A 25,213-nucleotide genomic window follows, 5' to 3' on the forward strand; every position below is an offset into this window, starting at 1 on the left:
AAACCATCATCCCTTAAGAACCCAAAGCAATCTTATCTGGCCTCCTGGCTAGAAGGTGTATCAAAAATACAGTAAAAAGTGTGGTCACATTTTCCCTTCTAAGGAAATGGAAGAATATTTTCAGCTTGTAAAAGAAGTCATATTTTGACTGTGTATATATTGCCACTTATATGCTCCAGCATGCTTCCGCTGTTGGTGTTTGATGCTGAATATACATGGCATTAGCTGCAATCCATATCTGTCCTGTAGCTTCTTGAGAAATACTGCTTTTGATGTATTGCCCCCCAAACCAGCTTCCAACTGATTAGAAAATGGAAACCACAGTTAACCCGACATGTTAGAGACAGCCGTTGAACATGTGCAGATGACAGCTTCAGTGATATAGAGTTCAGCACTGGGTGATGTGCATCGACTGAAGAGATCCCCCCCTCTGGTCTGTACAGCAACATGATGCTACTTGAAATGGTGCGGGGAGAGGAGGGGAGGGGGAGCGGGAAGACAACATCGAACTGTTTTCAGACCCTAATGGGTTCATAGCCTTTAATGCTACATCTTTCCTTGTAGGCCTTGAGGCCTATTATTGTGTCATTTCATGGCAGCATGCTGTGTTTTTCCTTTTTACATTTTAGTTTACATTTTGTTTTGTTTTAATTTCTTCCATCACAGATCTCCAATTGCAACTGCATGCTTAGAGGAATTTTTCTCATTTCTATACATGTCAGAGTTGTGAGAACAATCAGTACTGGGTAGCCTAGAGGCATAAAAGGGGTGTCTTCTTTGTTGAGATTTCACATGCTTGCAACTACAGTGGAATGCCTTCAGCATATTATCTGGCAGCACTCTTCAAAACAATATATATTTATATTCCTCAGAACCCGCCTTGTTTGCAAGTAGGCCTGGACTGACATCATGCTCTGGCTTAGGAGACAGAGCCTCAACTTGTCTCATTTTCCAAAGCCTTCATCACTGGCTATGTTAGGAATCTTAATGTTTGTATATTATTATTATTTGCCAGAATTGCAAAATTTGAAGGCATCCCCTTCTGAAATGAACCCTGCTAAAAAGAGGCTAATTGATGCAGACATCTTCTTTTGTACTTGGCAATTTAAAAGTTTGAGGCGTTTTAAAATGGGGAAATGAAGAAATGCATACAGTATTGTATTTATTTATTTTATCTGCAGACTATTATATGTTTAAATAATTACATCATATACTTAGGAGCAGCTGGAGATATGACGGACCAGAGCCCTCCCACCCCCACATACATAAGAAACAGTTTACCAAAAAAAAAGGCAAATAGTGTTTTTATTTCAAATAATGTTTCATTATTATTTCAAACTAACCCAACAGGCGTCTGCTTCCTGACTCTCTTCTTATATTCATTTTCTGTAAAAACTCACCCTTAAAATAATTTCTATTTTTTGTTATTAATTCAAAAAGTAACAACCTCTTATTTATAAGCAGCCAGGAAAGCTGGGGGGGCAGAGAAAAGGAGAAATGGGTTACAGTACACTGACTTGCACATCTACAAAATCCCGTCTGAAAGTCCATGGAGTTCTTCTGCACAAATCTGACTTGAATGCTGCATATACGTTCAATTATTATGCATTAGCTCCCTCTTGTGGCAGTTCTACACATTTCTTCATTATACTGAATTTTGTGCATAAAATAATGGGGAGCAAGATTTGAGCTTTGCTGTTCTGTGAGTTTAGGGTTGCTTTTCCCATTCCTCTTTCATTTGTTTAATCTATTTATTAATATATTTATTGTGAAGGAAAGGTAGGGCTGCCATATGGCCTGAATTTCCTCCAGTCTGTTTCCTGGTACACCTTGGACACAGTCAGTGCTCAAGTGAAAAACAACAGGGCTTCCTATTTTACACAACTATTAAATGTGCAAGAACCCTCCCCTCCCCACACGGAGGAGCCAGTGTGGTGTAGTGGTTAAGAGCAGTAGATTTGTAATCTGGGGAACTGGGTTCGCGTCTCTGCTCCTCCACATGCAGCTGCTGGGTGACCTTGGGCCAGTCACACTTCTCTGAAGTCTCTCAGCCCCACTCACCTCACAGAGAGTTTGTTGTGGGGGAGGAAGGGAAAGGAGAATGTTAGCCGCTTTGAGACTCCTTAGGGTAGTGATAAAGCAGGATATCAAATCCAAACTCTTCTTTTCACCAGGCCAATCTAGGTGTATTCCAGTGACAGTAAACTCAGCCAAGACAATCTCTGTTCCAGCCCTTGCAGTTCCTGACACAAGCATTTATGCTGGTTAAATATTGAAGTAATAGTAATACCTTTGATTTAAGTGATGGGAATTAATTTTAGAAAGATCGCCAGTATGAACACTGCAAGACTAGTGTGACTGGCGTGTAGGTTACTTTAAACTGACTATCCAGTCCCAGCTAGCGGACAACCAAGGAATATGATTTGGACCCATGGTGGTTGTGTAGCAAAAAGAAAAAAGTATCTAAGACAATCATTTGCAAATTTGAAATAAACTGCAAATAAGTATACTATTTCCAGTAACATTTTAAGAAACATTTAATATGAAGTTGCAAGCCTTATTTCAAACACTTATTAGTAGCTGTATACTACTAAGTATATCAGCAGTTATAACTAAACTAAAGGTTCTGTTAATACTAGGGGTGTGCAGCAGATTTGAATGAATCCTGAATCTTGAAGCAGATGGTTCAGAAGGATTCTGGGCTTGTTCAACCCTACAGAAACCAAGTAGGGACCTCCAAAGCACTTAGTGGCTGCACTTTGGGTTGACAGTGGACACCAGACAATATTTATTTTAAATTTGCCTACAGGCATGTGAGACAGTGCTGGAGCTGTGACAAACACAAGGCCCACATTCCTAGAACTAGCCAAGTCTGTAAAAGAATGGAAGTTGGAAAGTCCATCAAGACATGAAAGCAATAGATTACTAAAATGTGAGTAGTAACAATGAGCAACTTTCCTATTATTTACAGTGGAAGTAGATCACAGACCAGACGGTGATGAAATGTAAGATTTGTTTATTTTTAATAGATTTTTCCAAGTGTGAAATTTCCTGGTTTTAGATGTATGGTTTGTTTTTTATTCTTAAATTGTATTTGGAGCCATGATTCATGGAAATGGGACTGTATACGATTTATTTAAGATTTATTGTAATGGCTAGTGACAAATTGCTTGATACATTTTCTAATAAAAAAAGAAAAAGAAAACAGTGTTTTCAGAAAATTATTAATTCCCGTAAGGAAAAGAGTCGTATTTTGGTGAATTGCACAACATGTAGAAGTATTTTGGTGAATTGCACAACATGTAGAAGTATGGGTGTGGGGAAAACACCTATAGGAGAAGAAAACGTAAGAGGAGAGGAGAACCCTCCCCCAAAAAACATACCAGTAGGGATTGAGAATGCTTAGTGCCCACACAATGCTGAGCAACTGTTGAGTGGTGGAGGGACAGACTGAAACACAGAATGGGAAGAGTGGCTGCAGAAGGATGGCAGAGGAACAAAAGCATAGGCACCCACCCACCCACTCACTTTCCCACCAGCCTGCACCCACCCTGGACTGGAACACTGGACAGCAGCACTGCACACTGCAATGTGTTGCTGAAGATCCCACTTGTCCTGCCTAAAGTTCATTCACCTGCACATCTTCCATTCTGCCTCCAAGGATGATAAGGAATGGAGGATATAACAGCCCCTTTCACTTGTTTTCTTCACATATTCTGCATAGCACATGGGGCAGGACCATGGCAGCTGGCCACACCCACAACATCTGTGTGCTCAGCTAGCCAAAGGAAAGGGACATGTATTCCCAGATGGTTTGTAACAATTACAACCCTTACTTACTAATTCAGCCAAATTTCATTAGCAGGGATGTCATCAGCAGTCGGAGTGGTTCTGACCCGCTCTGTGCATGCAGCTGAGTGTCTCAGAGGAAGAGCTAATATATGCTAACACTACATTAGGATTGAGTACCACTCAACAGCTCTAACAGAAAAGACCGCTGCTCTCACTGAAGATTTTAGTGCCAACAGAAGGTAGATAATTACCACCTTGATATGCAACTTCCATTTTAACAGTGTTTAGTCTAATGCATCATTTACTTGTATTACTAAGACAGCAGTAGCTATTGCTAACGTATGATAATTTAAGGTTGGAATCACTTAGCTCACACTGTGAAAAACAAATTACTCTTTGAAGACATTCTATTCATACATTCCACCCATGAGAAGCCCCCCTCTCCATATTTGAAAGATTATGCCATCTTTAAGCCATCGTGAGATTATTAGCAATAGCAGAGCTAGCTATATGAAAGCACAGTAGTTTATATAAATAGCTGAGGGTGGCCAATGCAGCTTTATTTTGGTTTTCGCAGGAGTCCACAAGCTCAAACTACCACTCCATGTGGCCTCTACATACAGAGTGCAATTATGGCTGGTTTTATGCTAGCCAACATGACCTGAACATTAGTTAAGTGTGAAAAATTCAGCAAATACATCTATATATTTATTTCAGATAGGATCATATGGGTCTGTTTCGCCTGTCTTTGCAACCCTTTTGTTTATTCAGTCAACAATGCTGAAGCTTTCATTTTTGGAAGACATTTAAAAGCAAATAAAGCCCTTCCAATATTTTTCAGGGCAAATGTTTCCTAGGCCTTCTGATTACCAAAGTATTACTCAATGTTGGCAACCAATTAAAGATACAACCCTCTTGTAGGAGCTACGTTCATTATCCTTATAATTCCTTACCGGATCCATTTAAGACATGCATAACGTCTAGCAACTACTCCATAAGGGATAGATGCATTTTATGTGGAATCCAACATAGCGCTGAGTCAGGTATGTGTGCAGGGGATGAGGTCTGCTCATGCAGTAGAACTTTCCTTCCTCTCCTCCCCCTATGCACCTCCTAAATGTGGTCTATGGGTCTCCCCACCTACTCTCCAGAGAAGATTTAGAGGGTGCAGAGGAATACTCATTACATGAGCAGACCTTGTTCCACATACACAACAACGTGTTTGAATCCTGCCCTTTATGCATTTTGCTACCCATTAACTTAGTTTGGAGAGGCCCTTTTGGAGCTCTTTGCAATCCTTTTTGTTTTAATGACCCTCACTGCTCGTCCCTAACTCAATATAGTTTATGAACCAATTAAAAAAACACAGGTACCAATAGCAATCCTTGGGGGAAACTACTTTCTACATGGGAGAACTGTCTTTGTTATGTAGCCAGTTCCTGATCCCTAAGAGGACCTATATCCAACTGAAATGAAAATGGCTTTACTTCTGAATTCACTTGTCCTGTTAGAAGAGAAAGGACACAATCATTTTCAAGTGTGTTTCAGCATTTGATAGCCGTAGTCTTGTAGGGTGTTGGATAGATTCATCAATATAGATTCATCAGCTTTTTTCTTGAATTCTTTTCGCACCAAGTTGCACTTCAGTGGTAAGGCTGAACATTATGACCATTAATCATGCTTGATATTTTGTGGCTCTTTCGCTTGCGACCAAGCTACTCAGAATCAATGGCTAAACTGAGAATTGTACTCATTCTGTTCAGCATGTGGTGTAGGCCTTCACAATCCTAAGCCACAAGAGAGCATTGCAGCTATTTGCATCTTTCCCAGATCATCTTCCCCTCCCCCCTTTTTTAAACTTGGGTATCTTTTCCGTAAATTACTTTCTGATCAAAAGCACAGGATCTTGGAAGACATCCATGCAAGTTATTGGAACAGGATGCTGCAGCACATTCTTATCACTGTGGGTTGCTTCATTGTGCTTTTGAGCCAAAAGCCTGATCCAATTTTTTCACACTTTTATGCAATGCTATGTGAAGCTCTGCCAGCGCAACTTGTATTCTTCTGCAAGCCAGGATTCCTGAACGCTCTCATCTACTTCCCTGATGCTAAGCAGGCTCGTGCATGCACGAGCTAATGGAGCAGACTTCACAGAATTTTAATCTTTAAGCTCATAAGTTCTTTTGACAGTTCTATTCACTTTCGCCTAGTAAATATGAAGGTTGCTTCCATTTTCACATAGCACTTCCATCACTGACCAATTGAGAGGATCATAAGTGAGTTCTGTTCGCCGCTTCAAAAATGGATGAACAGAGTATGGCTACAGGGCTCCTTTGGGACAAAATGTCGGATTAAATTTAATTTGTCGATAAATAAAAATTAGTCCTTCTCTTTTCTTCCCAGTTCAGGATTAACAACAAATTTATAAACACTGCAACTTTTGCTTGGCATCCCACTTGCAAACAGCCCCATCCAAATCTTGGCATTGTTGATTCTGTATATCTGTATTTAGCATGTGTTTTCCATTAAGACTTATATCAAAGTAGTTTCTAGTGCAAAGAGCATGGTACCTGTTCTATACAAGCTATCGTGCATTTATAGGCAAAAAGATTTCCCCAGCTCAGTTACCTGTACAAGGTATTGCAGATCATTTCTACATACTTAAGGAAACAATGCTGAATATGCCTTTGGGCTTTGCCTTTAGCGTGGAGCATGCTGAACTAAGATTTTGACAAACCTATTAGCAAGCCGAGTTTGCATCCATTAAAACAAATGAATCCACAATGGAATAGCACCAAAAAGGGCCTTTCTTGACTCGCACCTGGCTTCCAGTTCCGCTTTGCCTTAATGGGGGCAGCCCCCATGACAGCAGAAGATAGTTGGCGAAGGAAAAACAATGATGATTGAGGGTAATCATTCTTGCAAATTCCTCCCAAGGGACAGAGGGAACGGGGCTTTACTCACAGTCCATATCGGTACCTGGCGCTCGTTCCAGCATGGAATGTGGGGGCAGGGAGGCGCTGAGTGCAAAAGCACTTAGCCTGGTGAAAACCCTCCAACGTCGCCATTAAGAAGCAGAGGTTCTACTGTTAATTAGAGTTTAATTGGAGTAAAGTACAGGCACATGCTAGAAGAGATGAGATCACAAACTGCGGAACAAACCAACTGCAAGGACTTTAAGGTTTGAACTTGAGATAACACTTCATTTGGTGCAAAAGACGGTGGGGAGGAGGGGAGCCTACAATTTCTTTATTTAAAGTTTTCTTCTGCACATTTATGATTCAGGAACCCTCCTCTTAATGTTAGTTCAAATTTGTACAAGTGAGGATGGAAGAACTTGGATTATAAATATGGAATATAACACCAAATGGAACTGTTTGTGTAACAAAAAGGGGAAAGGGAGGGAAGCTATATTTTGCAAAAGGTGTATGATGGAAACTTAGAGCTGAGTCTTCCCCATCCTATATTATTTACAAAGTGAACTTGATAATGCTAAGAGGACTTGGAATTTAATTTAATTGGAAGTATAATTGCTCATATATCTTCAGTTGGAAGGAAGGATGAAAGGAGTCTATGAGCTGCCAAGGAACTGATAAGGTTCTTCACTGAGTCATCTGCTGTTTGACAGACTGCTCTCCTTCCCAGGCTGAGAAGAAAAATTGTGACAACAGTTGATTTACTGGGACAGAGCGACTATTGCATCTGTTGTTAAAGTTCTATGTCCAAAAAAACCAACTATAATAATTGGCCAGAAGGAGCCTGAGTTTCACTTTCTCTTTCTATCTCTTTTCCTTCTGGTGTGCTGTTGTGTACATAGTATGCTTAGTGTTGAGGTTTAGACTTATTATAAGTTATTGTAAGTTTAAGTTAAGTCTGCTGCAACTGGATTTCTTATGGACAGTGCCAATCCTGGGTGTATTGGATTTGTGACCGTTATGCTCATTTGCCTTCAGTAGCAGTAAAGCTCTGCTGGATTAAATACAATTGCCTCTGGTCTATTTTGGGGGATCCTGCAACGTGTTTAAGTTTTTACTCTGCTAACTATACATTGGAGTTCTGCTCTGGATCACTATTGAGTAGAATTTCATGACAGTGCAGGAGGTAGCAAGGGGGAGGAGAGGAGGGGGGAGTTTTGTTGCCCGAGCAGAAGCCTGTTTTGCAACAGTGTTGGATACAGCCCAGTGTTAGAATGAACCCAGTGGTAAACACACAGTGAGATGGATGTCATCTCTACTGTGATCAAAGCTGCCAAGGGAAGTGTAGCTGTCGTCATGGACATCCCTGTCACTCTCTGCATGTATGCTTCAAATCGTGCTAATCTTGCTCCTCAAGACAACGTACTCACATACATGTTTGTGTGGAGGAATTTGGCAGTGTGTGAACCAACCTACAGAAAATGCCAAAGCTGCAGCCAAACAGCACACAAGACCTGCCTGCACCCATCAGCCAGCCAGGCTTTGCAAGTCACAGTGTGTCCACACATTCTCTCCCAGGCCTACCTGGAGATGCTGGTAATTGAACCTGGGACCTTCTGCATGGAAAGCAGATGGTCTCTATCACCAAACTACAGCCCTGTCCTCTATAAATGCACATGCAGCCTGCTTTACGTGTTAGTTGGATTTGTACTTCAGCAAAAGACTTCAGTATCTCATTGAAAGTCATGGTTTCAACTGATGAACATTAGCAACGTGCACAATGGAAGCAGAGGGTGCAGTAATAAGTGGCTGGATGCCTGTATGCGGAGAGACGTCACTGGGAATTCACATGTTTCTTTTTTTCTTGCACCACTCAAATTTCTCCTTGATCCATGAATCACTGTAATTTCTAAGTAAAGCATAATTAGAAGGAATGTAGACCTCCATGTCGTATAATTGAAAAATATGTTTATGGAATAAATCAATAACAGCCTGTTTTGCAAAAGTGGCTTTGAACTGGCTAATTGGATTAGCAGCAGATGGTGGCTTTTCAATTGTCTTGGCTTAGAGCAACTGATTGCTTTTAAAAAATAATAATCACAAAAGACTTTTATTTAAGACAGCTATTCCATAATCTGGGAATATCTATCTCTTCTCATCTGCCTGTGGCCTATTGTGCAATTTGAGTAATTCATAACTTTAGCGCTCATCTTATTTCACTTGTTTAAAAACAGCACTGTGTTGACAGACACATTTTCCCCTTTAGGACAATGTGTTCCCTTGCAACATTGTTCCTATAAATTAAGCATGTTGCTTTGCTAGGAATTTTAACAGGATCTTCCTATTGTACCAGATTCTTTGGTTTCTGCCTCTGTTTTGCTTCGTTCACATCTATTAATGACAGCATTGGGGTGAAGAGCCAAGCTCTAATTTGAGTTTTATAATTTCCTAACTTAAGCATTTTTTTTCATGCAGTTCATTTGCTGTAATAAACCTCTGATTTGCCTTATTTATTCATTTTTAATAGAATTGTATCAGTGTTTTAATGCACTCTGAAAGCTTGGTTTAGGGCCCAGTAAGCATTTTCTATTTCCATTGCTGTCTTTTGAAGTTAAAAGCAGTAAAACTCTATATGGAGTTTCCTTTGATACTTCGGAAGCTCCAGCTGGTGTGTAGTAGACAACCTGTCATGTTGTCCTCTCAGCCTCATAGGGTAACGTCTCATAGCAAAACTTCTCAGTAACCAGAGATTAGAAGCCAGGCTTCTCTGTAGCAAACCAGGATAAAATGATGGCCAGAGACAGTTACAACACAGGGGGCAGTACACTAACAAGGTCAAAGGAGGGGGGGAAACAAATAGATGTTCTGGTCTAGAATATCATTAAAAAGGTGAGGGGGGCAAGTCAGTCTTGTAGCCTATTAAAAAGAATTGAAGAAAGGGGTCTGGAAATGGCAGGATATTGATCCTCCAGTGGTAGCCTTGCCATTTCCTTTTGAAAGGCTACTATTCTGCATATATGGACAGTGTGTTCATTATTTATCAAACATTCACACCCTTTAAAACCCCAGGTGTCATGAAGTGTTATAATGGGGGAAAGTACAACAAAGGCCTCCTGCACTGGTAGGGCCAGTTCTTTTGATCACCCTTCGTGATGGAACTGTTGTAAAGCTGCTGTACGGAACAGGCCTTTTAAAATAAGAAGGGCAGGTTAAAAAAAAAAAAAAAAGATGGCCAGGTGGCAAATCTCGATCTGCTCAGTCACCTGCTTTTATCAGCTTTGCATAAGTACCTGGCACCAATTCATGTCCTTTTCTAAACTGGAAAGTTTCCAGTTTCACAGTTTATGTTTCCTGGAGTAACTGCAAGCAGGGACAATTATCTTTTCATTGCATTTTGTTTATGTCATCTGTACTGTGAAGTATCATACTGATCCATGCCTATATATGCTATCTTACTCTTGATCATTTTTTATTTTATCACTATAATTTATATCCTACACAAAAACACACCCACACTATAATAGAACAATAGCAAACTTGTTCTTATGCTATTTGACAGCTGACTGTATTCATTATTTGACAATAATTAGCAAAGGGACTGTTAGAAGTTCCGTATTGTTTTTATTACCTTAGGCTTCAACATGTCCGTCTAAATTAAATTCAACGACACCAGATCTTTAGGGTTATCCTTTTAAGGTTAAATGCTAAACTTACTTTTTGTTCAAAAAAATGTATTAGCATTGAGTCTATTGCAACGTTTCAGTTTCTAAGTTTTGCACACAGAGATCCAAAGCTTGATCATTGGCATCTCTAGTTCAAAAGGCCAGGTAGTAAGTCAGGCATAGGCAAACTCGGCCCTCCAGATGTTTTGGGACTACAATTCCCATCATCCCTGACCACTAGTCCTGTTAGCTAGGGATCATGGGAGTTGTAGTCCCAAAACATCTGGAGGGCCGAGTTTGCCTATTCGTGTAATAAGTGTTTTAAAACGCCGTGAAGAGCTCAGTCCGCCACAGTGGGCAACACTGGGTTAAATGGGGGGGAAATAATCTGATCTTCTATAAGACAACTTCCTAAGTTTGTACCAATTTATCAATTGCTATTTTGTATGGAGCAGGTAGAATACATCAAGCGGTACTGCTAAGATCCCTAGGGCTGCCATTGCATGCATACTTTTTTCAAATAAGCATGCATGAGACTACGTGTTGCTTAAAAAACAGAACCGTACATTCTGTTCTGTAAAAAAAAGGGGGGGAAGATACTACTACCAATATATTTCTGATACAGCAGAAAAAATGGGATTAATTTTGTAAACCTGCATTACTTTAGTTGGGCCACATGCACTATTTTTCATGCACACTCCCAATCTTCTGTCTATTTGTTTTTTACTTGCCAAGATTAAAGCATCTTTACAGTCCATCCATCCTGTTTTCTTCACTTTTCTTTCCATACATGAGTTTTGCAATAGGAAAGGGCATTTCTTCAAAGTGGACTGCTCACTCGCAGCTGTAACAGTATCAATCTATGTGGGCTTGAACTGGTACAGAAATAGCTATGAGAGCTTATTCTCAGCTTGCGAGCAGGAAATGGTTTACCAATTGCTGAAGCAAAATGTTAAGAAACTTTTCATTTAAAAAACCCCTATTTTACCCTCCAGTAAACAAAGTGCTTTTGTTTATTTCTTTAAAGTAAACTTATCTAGTCCCCTGCACTGCCAAGTACAGCTGTTCATGCCAATGTGAGCTGCTAGTTTTTGCCTGCAGCTTCCATGCAGCTTCCCCAGCACTGGGTTTCTTGAAACCAGATCACAATTAAACCTCTTTCCAACCATCCAAATTCCATGACATGTAGAAAACCTTTAACATGCTTTGTAAATTACCTATCGCAACAACTCCTGAGAAGGGCCTGTGAAATAGTTGGTTGTTTGACAGAATGTTTATGCAACCATAGAAAGAAACAGGAACAATATTAAAGTCCAGAAGGATGGTCAAATAGGTTTATCAGAAACACACTAAGGCTGAAGTTGTGCATGCACTGTCAAGCACATTAATGGTCTCTCAGGAATCTTCCCTTCAGCTTCTCAAGAACATAAGGATAGCCCTGATGGATCAGTCCAGGCTCCTGTTCTCACAGTGACCAACCAAATGCTCTTGGGAATCTTGTGACCAGTTTAAAAGCTGCTTTGCCACATTTTTGATTTTAAGTACCAGCAGTTTGTTTCCATTGCGGTTCAAATGGAGGAGCCCATTCCTCTTGTAAAGGCCTGGCTTGTCCCATAATGTTCCCCAGTGCCTAACAAATCCAAAACCCTCTTCCCAATACCATTGTGTCATCCACACATCAGGACTGCAAAACTGTGCCTGTCCAGTTGGCCCTGTGTGTAAAACTGGCAGCATTTCGATAAAGCTACCAGTACCTTGTTGGTCCTGGTTTTCAACATACAACTGGTTTTCAACATACAACAGCCTAAAGATCTCCAATAAGATGTGAAAAACTGTTATTACACTCCCCCTCTGCCTGTCTGCCATTTCTCATTGGGATATCCCTGTCTGAGGTAGTTTGTCCACTTATAATTGCAGTGTATTACTTTCAAAAGCCTGCCTATGATGATCATAGTCTTCTATTCAAAACTGTAATTTGCATTTGTTCAGCTGTTATTTCCATCATTGTTCCAGCGTTGAGTAAACAGACAATGTCAGCTTTTGGAATATTACATATTCACGTTCTTCTATATTCTGCAAGTTATGTGAGATGTTCTCAGTGGTGGTCACGAGGGCCCTATATTTTAGTATATATTGAAACCACATTGTTGCATACCATGAGTCTTATTTCATGTTCCTTGCTTCACTGCAGCCACTCACATTCTGCTAAAACCTACTATGCTATTTGACATCTATCTTTTATAAACAAGTCCCTCTAATGCATTTTCAGAGCGGGTTACTTACCAGATGAAGCTGTTTTAGCCTGAACATTTTAAACTATTAAACCTAGGCTCTCCACATTAGCCAAAGCACATATTTTAACCCCTGTGACTATTTCATGCTTAACTCCATAAAGCTAAGACAGAAAAGACGACTAATGTAAAGAGACATTGCTATTTGCCTTGCTGATGCCGATGCTGTTTATTCTCTTAACAATAAGTTTTGCAGTTCCCAATAAGAAATAAATATTAGTTGATTAGTGAATTTTGTTGGTCACTGATGGTCTCTACATGAACATACACCTTTGTTTTTAATAATAATAATAATAATAATAATAAATTTTATTTATATCCCGCCCTCCCCAGCCGAAGCCGGGCTCAGGGCGGCTAACAACAATCAAATAATCAAACAATCAAATAAACCAACATTCTAAAAATATTTCATTATAAAAATTAATTAAAATCAAGTTGATGGCAACCATTAAGCAAAACTCTGTGCAGGTTGCCAGAGGAGGGAGTCAGGCTGCGCCCTGACCAAAGGCCTGGTGGAACAACTCTGTCTTGCAGGCCCTGCGGAAAGATGTCAGGTCCCGCAGGGCCCTAGTCTCTTGTGACAGAGCGTTCCACCAGATTGGAGTCGCAGCCGAGAAGGCCCTGGCTCTAGTTGAGGCCAGCCTAAACTCTCTGAGGCCTGGGACCTTCAGGATGTTTTTATTTGCAGACCGTAGGTTTCTTTGTGGGGCATACCAGGAGAGGCGGTCCCGTAGGTACGAGGGTCCTAGGCCGTATAGGGCTTTAAAGGTTAAAACCAGTACCTTAAACCTGATCCTGTACTCCACCGGGAGCCAGTGCAGCTGATATAGCACCGGATGAATGTGGTCTCGCAGCGAAGACCCCATAAGGAGTCTCGCCGCGGCATTCTGCACCCGCTGGAGTTTCTGGGTCAGTCTCAAGGGCAGCCCCACGTAGAGTGAGTTACAATAATCCAGTCTGGAGGTGACCGTCGCATGGATCACAGTGGCTAGGTCAGGGCGAGAGAGATAAGGGGCCAACTGCTTAGCTTGGCGGAGATGAAAAAATGCCGCCTTTGTTATAGCTGTAATCTGCGCCTCCATAGAGAGGGAGGTATCGAAGATTACACCCAAACTCTTAACGGACGGTGCTGGCACTAACTGCACCCCCGCAAGAGATGGGAGTTGCCCCCTCAATCCCATATTGTCCCGTCCCAGCCAGAGGACCTCTGTCTTCGAAGGATTTAACTTCAACCGGCTCCCACGTAACCATCCAGCCACAGCTTCCAGGCATCTGGTCAGTGTGTCTGGGGCCGAGTCAGGATGGCCATCCATCAACAGATAGAGTTGGGTGTCATCGGCATACTGATGGCAACCCAGCCCAAAACTCCGAACAAGCTGGGCGAGGGGGCGCATAAAGATGTTTAAAAGCATCGGGGCACTCCACACACCAAGGAGTGGCGTGATGACAATTCCCCCCCAAGCGCCACCCTCTGTCCCCGACCAGAGAGAAATGAGCGCAGCCATTGGAGGACTGTGCCCTGGATCCCCACGTCGGCAAGGCGGTGGTCTAGGAGTTCGTGATCGACCACGTCGAAGGCTGCTGACAGGTCTAAAAGAATCAGCAGCCCTGACCCGCCTCGATCCAGCTGCCTGCGGAGATCATCTGTTAGGGCGACCAGAGCCGTCTCGGTCCCATGACCAGCGCGGAAGCCGGACTGGAATGGATCGAGAGCCGATGTTTCATCCAGAAACCTACCAAGCTGTTCAGCAACCGCTCTCTCAATCACCTTACCCAGGAATGGAAGATTCGAAACCGGGCGGTAATTGGACAGATCTAAGGGATCTAATGATGTTTTCTTTAAGAGCGGACGCACCACTGCCTCCTTCAGTTCCCCTGGGAATATCCCGGTGCCAAGGGACAAATTGATGATATCCCCCAGGGGGGCCCGCACCTCATCTGGACACGCTCTAATCAGCCATGACGGGCACGGGTCAAGAGGACAGGTGGGGGGCTTTCCAGCTTGGAGGAGTCTGTCCACATCGGCTGGAGATATCCGGTCAAAGTGGTCCAATACTGGACCCGAGGACAGTCGAGGGGCCTCCAGTTCATTTATTGTATCCAAATTGGCAGGAAGGTCATGGCGGAGCAACAGGACCTTCTCCGCAAAAAAGCTCGCAAATGCCTCACAGCTGTGTGTCAGATTGTTATTTAAATTTGGCTGTCCTTCAAGGGACGTTAAAGACCTAATTATACTAAATAATTGCGCCGGGCGAGAGCTAGCGGATGCAATGGAGGCCGAGAAGTAAGACTTCACTGCCATCTCATAGGTTTTCATAAAAACCCTATAAGATGTTCTTGAGGCTCCGTCACGAGCACCCCGCCATACTCGCTCTAGCCGTCTGAGATCCCGCTTCATTTTCCGAAGCTCCTCGGTAAACCAGGGAGCCCGGTTTCTGTGGGGTCGCAGAGGGCGCTTAGGTGCGATCTCATCGATGGCTGCCAGGAGCTGGGTATTCCAGCCCTCAACAGCTCAGTCAATGAGTCGCCAGGGGGAGCAAGGTCCCGCAAGGCTTGACGGAATCTATCAGGGTCCATCAGCCTTTGCGGGCGAGCCCAAATCGGCTCGCCACCTAAGCAGGGTGGGGGTGGAAAGTCAATCCTGGCTTTCAGAGCGTAGTGATCAGACCATGGCACTTTCATCAAAGGAGACATGATCACATCTATACCGGCGCCAAAGATCAAATCCAGCGTGTGGCCTGCTTGATGTGTGGGGCCCGAAACAAACTGGGAGAGCCCTAGTGTTGCCATGGAAGACACCAGGTCCAGAGCCTGTGAGGAGGGAGTGGCATCAGCATGGATGTTGAAGTCCCCCAATACCAATAGGTTAGGGAACTCCAAGGCCCAGCCAGCCACCGCCTCCAGCAGGCCTGACAGGGTGGCTGCTGGTGCGCTAGGTGGCCGGTACACCAGCCAGACAGCCAAGCTCACCTCAGAGCCCCACACTAGGCCAACACATTCAATGCCGGGGATCAGTGGCGATGGTAGAGCCCTGAAAGAACAATCTTCCCGGATTAATAATGCCACCCCTCCCCCCCGGCCCACAGTCTGTGACTGGTGGAGGACGGAGAAACCCGGGGGCGCCAGCTATCGTAAGGTAACAGTTTCCCCTTCGCGCACCCAGGTCTCCGTCACACAAGCCAGATCGACCCCCTGCGAGGTAAAGAAATCTCGCAGGGTGGCGGTTTTGTTGCCTATAGACCTGGCATTGCACAACACCAGTGACGGAGGTGAGTAATCCTTGCTCACCCTACCCTCGTCCCTCGGGATGGGGCGCAGATTGGAAGGGGTACGAGCATATCCGTATCTCGATCCCCTTCGCCTATAACATCTGCCCCCACCGCCATATAAGAGATACGTTCCATTTACTTCATTTTTGCCCGTCGTACATATCAGGAAACATTTCTCCTTAAAAGGCCAGAAGGGTCACCACTGCAAAGAAAACTCTGGTCAATGGGATGATCATAAAAAGAAGGTTGTACCAACTAAGTTTTACCCAAAAGAGACCCACTGAAATTAATGGACCTCATTTAGCCATGTCCATTAATTTTAAAGGGTTGACTCTGAATATTACTAGCACTGGATACAACCCATACATTTGTTTTTGTAAATAGCTACCAAACTTTTAAGTTTTTTGTTCTGTTCAGCTAAGAAATTAAGATACTGGTTTAAAAGAACTGAGGATGGCCAGCCCTTGAGCCAGAAGCTGCATCTGTTGCTGTTTGTGACCACAGCATAAGAATGACTGCTGCCGTCATCCATCTTACTTTCCTTCTGCTCCATGTTCTGTGATACAGAACTGGAGTTTCATTTGCTATCAGAAGAAGGAAAGCAGGACAAGAGAATGGACTGTCACACTACTGAGAAGGGTATCACCTTTCTGACCGAAAGTTAATGTGCTGGCGCTGTTAAACAAGAGAAAAGTGTCTCCTGATCAGGACCCTAAGTGTGTTGATTGCAGTCATGTCAAGGATTTAGCTGAAAAGCAGTTGTGTGCTACTGACTGTGTTCTAGTTTTGGACTATTTTAGAGAGTTCCAACTGTTTCTGGTTAAACTAAAATGTGTCTGAAACAACAGTTTGGCTTTTTTCTTTTTTTCTTTTTGCACTGGCAGCATGCATAAGCGTGCTTCAGCTCAGCCAATTTTCTTTTAGACAGATCTTTCAATGTAAAGCTTTTTTCAATGCTCTTGAGCAGGTTTTTGATAACATTGTCCTGTGAAAGCAATATATCCTTCAACATCTCACAGACATAAATATAGGTACGTCTGTTGTACACCTTCTCTGACCCTTTATTGGTCAGAGTAAATATAGTTATATGATGCACACACGTGCACACAGACATCTTAGGGCTGTGCAGTCCAGTGAGGCCTAACATTCTGCTCCTAATAAACCAGAATTGCTTGTGATCACCCAATACACTTGAAAAGGTCCACACACAGAACAAGGGGCAAAGTATCCTGATGGTATAGACTGGGCTGTTCAGATGTGAGGGTTTATTTTCAGGCATCCATGCTCAGTGCGCATCAGGGATGGCGCTAGTCCAGCTGCACATCATTGCAGATGAGGTTTATTCTAGAAGTTTTAGGATGGCCTGAGATAGAAGCCAGAAAAGATAGCTAGCTAGTGAAGTGTAGGTGGGTTCCCACAAAGCAAGACACAGCAAGAACCTTTATTGAACTAACAGAACTGGATAACAGGGGCAAAGCAACTGCTTATACACATTTCTGAAGGCCTGAGCCACTTCCACTCCCAACGTGATTGGCTGTCTAAACTCCCAAGCTGCAAATCATAACTCAGAGTTTAAGGGCCAATGGCGGTGAAATGTTCTGTGATTGGATATCATGTATCAAATCAGAACACAGGGGCTCAGAATCCTTAGTCCAGACTCAAGCTCAGGCAAACACAGACCACTGAATAACAGATGATAGATAGATAGATAGATAGATAGATAGATAGATAGATAGATAGATAGATAGTGTTATGTACTGAGTTGAATAGGATCCAAACTGCAGCAGTCTGATTGGTCCTAGAACAATAGGATCCAAAAGGCAGCAGTCTGATTGGTCCTAGAACAATAGGATTCAGAATGCAGCAGTCTGATTGGTCCTAGAACAATGCAGCAGTATGATTGGTTGGCAGGAACCACCCAATCATGCTCCAGATAGAAGTGAATCCACAACTTGATTGGCTTACAGTAGAATTCCGGAATTAGCCAATCATGTGCAGCCCATTGTGTAAATAATGTATATAAAGCAGATACTTTGAGGGGACATTCATTCATTCATTCCTCCTCACCACTATGAGCTGAATAAAGAGCGTGAAATCACTTTGCGACTCTGAGTATATTTCAGATAGATAGATAGATAGATGATAGATGATAGATACAGATTTTTTTGTTTTCTAATTTAGAACAAATATGCACTTTACATACATAAATACATTCATAACCCTTTATCTTTTTCTCTTACACAGACTACACATACATGTTTCTCTCTCTCTCATACAGACACACACCCTAACTGTGTTAATACCCATTGTTCCTTCTTATCCTCACCCACATACTTTAAAAACAAAATAGCCCTTATAGGGGGCTAACCAATTAACTACAGTCGGTTCCACATGGCTGGTGGGCAGGAAATGGCTGAGTGAATAGGCTGATTCCTCTGTCCCCACGCTTTTTGGGGAGAGTTACCCCAAAGGGCTAAGCAACTGTTTGCCACCAGCTCCAAGGAACAGACAAGCCAGAAACTCCTGAGGGAACAGAACAATCCATGTCTCTCTTTCTCAAAAAGAATAAGAAAAATGGACAACAATAGGGAATGAAGACAACTTAAGCAAAGGGTGAAAGTACATTTTTTGGTATCAGGGTGCAAGGGTGGGTCGTCTGTCTGGCAGGTTTCCATACTTGCTGTTCAAGGGGGACTTTCTTTTCTGCTTTATAACCTAATCAGCAGCGTGGGAAGTCATAATCCAGAAGTGTCTATAGTTTCTGTGCCAATTATGCTCTTGCCTTGAGCACAGGAAACCATCTACCAGGTGAGAGTCATGAGATTACTGGTTTGGATAGCAATACCTTTTGGCTTGAAAAGAGTCTGCAACTTTGACTATGTGGGATGTCTAACTAAGCTGGTTTCATAGTTCAAGGCCTATTACCCTGATGCAAATGAACCAGCCTCTAAAGATGCAAAATACTTTGTTCCTCGTTGTGGCTTGCCCACTGAAAATTTTTAACTTCATTTCTGTGCTTATCCTGAATAAACATCCTCCCACATATCAAAACACCCAGAGGATGCTAGTCCTTTGTACAACAGTTGCAATGAATTACCCAGCCCCTCATTATGGTTGAATGGAATTAGCCTTCTCATGAAGGCTGTGGATGGGAAAAAAATCTCTCATTTTGGCTGGCCACGGCCCGCCACAACTTTGGCTGCTTAGCAGAGCCACCAGTCTGCCTGCCAGTGGCCAAATAACCGCAACAGGAGTCAGCTTTAGTTCTCAGGCTAATTAGTCCCAGGCATTTTGGAATCAAGGGAAAGTTTGAATGGGGGAAACAGGAACGAATGACATTTGCACATTGTTTTGGAATTAGGCTTCTGGTATTTACTGTTCACAATAGGTATGCTACAACGGCTGCTCCCCTCCACACTGTTAAGAGAAATATGATCCCAAACTCTTGGGATCCTGTGTTCCACTTAATTGAATTGGGCTTATTCTCCTATGAGTGTACACAGGATTGCAACCGAAGTCTTTTGGGATAGGACACCATGGTGGCCAACTTAAAAATTTCAATCATGTTAATCAACCAATCTATGAATGATCTTGTTTTATGTTATGATGTGTGGGGAAAGAAAATATATATATATATATATATATATATATATATATATATATATATATATTCCTTGCTCACAGTGCACATTAGCTCCATCTAAGTAATGGAAGACTCTTGACATATACCAGATCTTAGATAGCGTCCATTTCGAGAGCTTGGCATTTTCCCCAAGTAAACAGCCTTATAAGCACAGAAGGGTTTGCCTTGCGAACACACAAAGCGAGAGCAATCAGCCTAAGAGGGAAGGTCTCTTAGATCGGAGTCCAAGAGAAGATTTGCCAAAACAACTTATAGAGAAGGGACATAAATGCTCATGCATAAATACTTATTGTTTACCTTCAGCTGGTCAAAACTAGTCAAGATTCAAAAGAGATGAGTCCAATGTTATGCCGTGTGTTTATAGCTTTGTGATGCACTGATCTAAGGCAGATCTCAAATAAAAGCGACCAAAAGCAATCACTGAGCTAGTCAGAGACATTGGAGTATAGCAGATATGCATGAAAGGGAGGCTCTGATGAAGTGCATTCACATTAAGATTGACTGCGCCTGAGTTGGACAAATCTTCAGATGCGTAAGAGAGACTGGACAAAAATCTTTAGCTGCTTAAACAGCTCTATTTCCACATCTGGAGAAATCCCAAGCCATAGGTTATAGGGTGTGTTTCGTTTGTTTAATGCCAGGCACCATATGGAGAGCGGAGATTGAAGTACCAGTTCTCTGCTCACAGCATCACCAGATTTTCTGCCCTGCAAATGGGCCCACAGGGATTTTGAGACAGACAGCAGAAACTGTGGGAAGACACATCTTGAGCCAGTAAACCGCACCCTACATCCTTCTTTTCAACCTCCAGGGCTCGCTGCAGTTCATCTACCTGTGCAATTTGCTGCTGAAGGCAATTAGAGCAGCAATGGAGAACCTCCAGCCCAGGGGCCAAATACTCCAGGGCTGGATCTAGACACATCAAAGAAGTGTTTCAGTTAAATGTGTTGTAAACTTTGTATGAGAAATCGGGTTGGCAAAAACAGAACTCCACAGCGCCATCTGGTGTCACAGTGTTATAATGCATATACAATGCATATAAAGTGCTTTTTCTTTGCCAATGTACTATAGCTGAGTCCCAAGACACTTGTCAAGCTGCACCTCTCCCTAGCCAGGCCCCTCACTGGCCCAGTTTCACAGGTTCCTTGCTGGAAAGTGTCCTGGAACTCTAATGCCTCTTGCTTACCTTGAGGATAAAAAGCAAGCATGTGAGTGTGTGTAGATACTGGCCTACTGTACATAAGTAAAACTTGCACTTGTTGCTTTGCCCACTTTTGCCAATGGATCCTCAGCCTGAAAAACGTTCCCTACCCCTGGGTTGGAGTACAGGTAACTCACAATTTATGCAGACTTAACTTGTACTCATTCAGCTTTACATGCTTGGTAAATAAATAAAAAATACAAAGGGAGCGGTCCTCCAGGAAAAAAAATACTAGGACTGGAGAGACCTGGATTTAAATTCCCGTTCAGTCACAAAGATCACTGGGTGATCTTGGACAGGCCAAACTACCTCTTGGCCTAACCTGCCCACAGGGTTGTTGTGAGGATAAAATAGAGGATGGAAGAGCCATGTATTTGTCTTTGTTTGTTTGTTTAATTTGCATCAAATGGAAACTTCAACTCTTTGGAGGAAAGGAGGCGTATACAACTAGTAAGTAAGAAACCCAATAAATAATATTAAAAACAACTTCCAATATATCTTACCCATTTTAAAAGGTGTTTGGGATCCTTTCAAGGAGTAACCTGCTCAGCTTCAAAGCTATGTTTCTTGCTGTAAGCAACCTATTCTTTTTTTTTTTTTTTGCAGTCTTGTGCTAGTATTTAACTACACAGCGTCTGAATTCATTGTCAGTGCCATGCTTTATATGTGCTTACCTGGAGAAGGCCATCTAGTGGTTAAATATGGGAAGCAAACATCACTCTTTTGTGCTGTATAAACATGCATATCTTGTAACCTGAACTGCTCGGTATGTTATTTTCTGCAGATAAATAGTTTCCAATTTTATAAGACACATCTTTAGTAAATTACATACTTCCTGTTCTTCCTGATGCACAAAATGTGCAAATTAAAATTGTGAACATTTTGTACACACCAACCAAAGTTAACCAAGATCTGCCTTGTTGCATCAGACCATGGTTTATGTAGTCAAGCATTCTGTTTTCAGCAAGGCATGAAAGTGATCAATATCCCCTGTTGTTTGACACTGCTCCCTGGTGTTCAGAGCTATGCCTCTGTACATGGGGGTTTCATTCGGCTGCCATGACCAAAGTGCTCTAGTGTGACTTGTTCCCTGCCTGGGATTCTAGCACCTTGGTTCCATCTCCCCTCCCTGTTTTCTGCTGTCCTCCCCAACAGCCAGGCAGTGTACCATGGCAACTGAGCACACTCAGTGCTCCTCAGCTTATTCCTCCCCTCTTTGGGGTTCTTTGCTAAATGTTTTTTTGTACTTCCACAAACTTTGGTGCTCTTCCAAGCTTGCGGATACCTTACTCATGTGTGTGGTGCATCGTGCCATTTTGGCTACATTATTACAGGCTCTGACAGCCTGAACATCGGAAATGGAGAGAATTACAGACCTATCTTAGATGACTCTGTTTAATCCTTTTTAAATGCCATCTGCTGGTTGCCACCGCCACATCTTTGCAGCAATATATTCCATGAGTTAAGAATGTGCTGTCTGAGGAAAGTGCTCTTTTCCCCTAAATCCAGAATCAGCTGCCAATCAATTTAATTGGACAGCCCCAATTCTAGTATCATGGGAAAGAGATTTCTATCCATCCACTTTCTATCACATCGCCCAGCATGGAAAAGCCTCAGATGCTTTCCACAGAAGAAGGTGCTCCAACTCCTAATCCCACATCCTATCACAGCTACTTTTATTACTTTATTGAGAGGACATGATGGTTTTGTAAAACCTATCTGTGAAATTGATGAAAGAAATTGATGTGGCACCAAGGCATCCAGCCACTACAAACAAATGTAATGGCAGATCACACATACACAGGGATATGGAGCTCTGTGCTAACTATAGAGGAAAATAACTTAGGTGCATTTAAAATCTTAACTTCTTAATGATCTCATAAAAATGGTGTTTGTTATTTTTAGCCCCCTTCCTTCCTTCCTTCCTTCCTTTCTTTCTTTCTTTCTTTTAAAAAAAGCTTTTTCATTTTGCCTTTTTTTAAGGAGAAAACAAGGTGCCACCGGGTTCTGTCCTGGGCCTGTTGTTGTTCAATATCTTTATAAATGACTTGGATGAATGAATTGAGGGGATCCTCAACAAATTTGCAGATGACACCAAACTGGGAGGGGTAGCTAATGCCACAGAAAACGGAATCAGAATTCCAAATGACCTTAACAGATTGGAGAAGTAGGCGTAAGCTAACAAAATGAATTTCAATAGGGACAAATGTAAGGTTCTGGACTTAGACAGAAAGAACCAGATGCACAAATATAGAATGGGGGACACCTGGCTTACTAGCAGTACATGTGAAAAGGATCTAGGGGTCTTAGTAGACCACAAACTTAACATGAGTCAACAAGTGTGATGCAGCAGCAAAAAAAAAAGTGAATGCTATTGTAGGCTGCATCAATATAAGTATAGTGTCCCAGTCAATGGAAGTCATAGTACCACTCTATTCTGCCTTAGTCTGACCACACTTGGAATACTGTGTCCAATTCCGGGCACCACAATTTAAGAAGGATGTTTGCAAGCTGGAATGTGTGCAGAGGAGGGCAACCAAGATGATCAAGGGTCTGGAAACTAAGCCTTATGAGGAGCACTTGAAGGAGCTGGGTATGTTTAGCCTGGAAAATAGGAGACTGAGAGGAGATATGATAGCCATCTTCAAATATCTTAAGGGCTGTCACATGGAGGAGGGAGCATGCTTGTTTTCTCCTGCTCTGGAGGGTAGGATTAGAACCAATGGCTTCAAGTTGCAGGAAAGGAGATTCTGACTAAACATTCAGAAAAAAACTTTCTGACAGTAAGAGCTGTTCAGCTGTGGAACAGACTCCCATGAGAGGTGGTGGACTCTCCTTCCTTGGAGGTTTTTAAACAGAGGTGGGATGGCCATCTGCCGTGGGTGCTTTAGCTGAGATTCCTGCATTGCAGGGGGTTGGACTAGATGACACGTGGGGTCCCTTCCAACTCCAGCATTTGCTGTCCACTGCCATGTCTTCTCATTCAATAAGTCTTGAGGAAAATTCCAAGAAATGTTACAAAATTGACTCTGCCCAGTGTAGTTCACATGTACCAAAGGCTGCTCTGTATCAAGCCTCATGATGTCATGAGTCCCACAGTTCTGGCGGGATTGGGATTGGGATTGGATAGGCAGGTTCTGGTGCAGGAGGAGGAAAAAGAGGAGGAAGAAATTGAGGGGAAACCATATGGTGGGAACCTGGTTTGGAGAAAGGGCAATCTCCCCTTTCTACCCAAACTTCAGAATGGTGAGCAGGGATGCCAGCTCCCCCACCCCCACCTGTTCCTGAGGAGCAGAGAGCCTAGAGTGCTGTGAGAAGCAAAGTGGGGTGGCAGAACTGGATGTGGCAGTGACTGAACAGCCTGAACAGGAAGATGAAGCCTTGCCACTTAGAATGAGGCACTGCCTTCACTGCAAACCCACCCACCCAACCAGAATTTTGCAATCCTCACATTCCTGCAAAGTGAGCAAGTCTCACGAGCTGAGATTTGCTCTCATGAGCATGCCATGCCTTACCTTGAAAAGCTTGGTGGCCAGGGCATGGAAACTTATGGAGGCATCTCCGTTGCTTCTTCCCACTTGTGAACTTCTTGCCCTGCTTTGGGTCTGCTTTTGAGCCTGTACTGTTATTTGCCTGAATAAATATCTCTTTCTACTTACAAGTAAGAGGCTCTGCTTACATGATTTGGGGTAGCAGAAAGGCCACCTATAGCTTCTTGAATCTGTGTAAAGTCACTGCATGCCTTAAAGCTATCTGTAGTATGCCCATAAGTGTGATTTTACTTATTGCGTTTTTTTATAATTTATATTCTACTTTATAATGCTGAAAGATCCTCAGAACAGTGGCAAGTTAAAGACAGTTGACTAAAGTATCCAATCATTAACATGAAAAATAATAAAATGTCAGAGCTTTAACAAAGTCAGATGTTAAAAGCCACAGAAAATCATGCGCTCAGTGCCTAATGTGGCAGGCATCAGTAGTATCATACATAACCACATAATCCAACCTAACCACTTGGGCACAAGTTGCAGATGTTAGGAGAAGTTGCGCGGTAGCAAAGAATAGCAATATGTAGGTTACTCCAAGTAAAATATAAACAGGACCTCAGTTTTGTGCACATTACCACTTGAACGCTGTGTTTTTGCAGGTATTTTCGTAATACAAATCTGTTTATGAAATCTGGTCTCCTACATAATTTTCCCATGACCTATGACTATGTACCAAACAAGCCAAATTTGTAATGGTGAGGTAATAAAATATATTCAGTTAGAACTTACCTGAAGTGTCCACTGCAAAGATAACTATATTCTGTGATGAGGTTTTTGTTTTATTTTTGCTATCCATCCTCCCAGTATAAATCTTAATATTTATATTAAGTTTCTCAAGTTATGACTTGCTGTGCATATGAGTGACTATCACAAAAACAATACCTTGATATCA

General features: G+C 42.4%; 1 long non-coding RNA gene across 2 annotated transcripts in view; it reads left to right on the plus strand.

Moving 5' to 3' along the window:
- The window catches only part of LOC310755171, a 38,987-nt gene that overhangs the window by 2,611 nt on the left and 11,163 nt on the right, over positions 1 to 25,213 (plus strand). The window contains exons 2-4 of one of the 2 annotated variants that reach the window (XR_014544206.1): positions 873 to 989; positions 2,810 to 2,932; positions 7,341 to 7,876. This is a non-coding gene — a long non-coding RNA (uncharacterized lncRNA). Of the gene's footprint in view, positions 1 to 872; positions 990 to 2,809; positions 2,933 to 7,340; positions 7,877 to 25,213 lie in introns of those variants that run through there. The other variant, XR_014544205.1, reaches the window with a different exon arrangement.

Source organism: Podarcis filfolensis (genome assembly GCF_964270895.1).
Source record: "Podarcis filfolensis genome assembly, chromosome: 2".
Classification (NCBI taxonomy): domain Eukaryota; kingdom Metazoa; phylum Chordata; class Lepidosauria; order Squamata; family Lacertidae; genus Podarcis; species Podarcis filfolensis.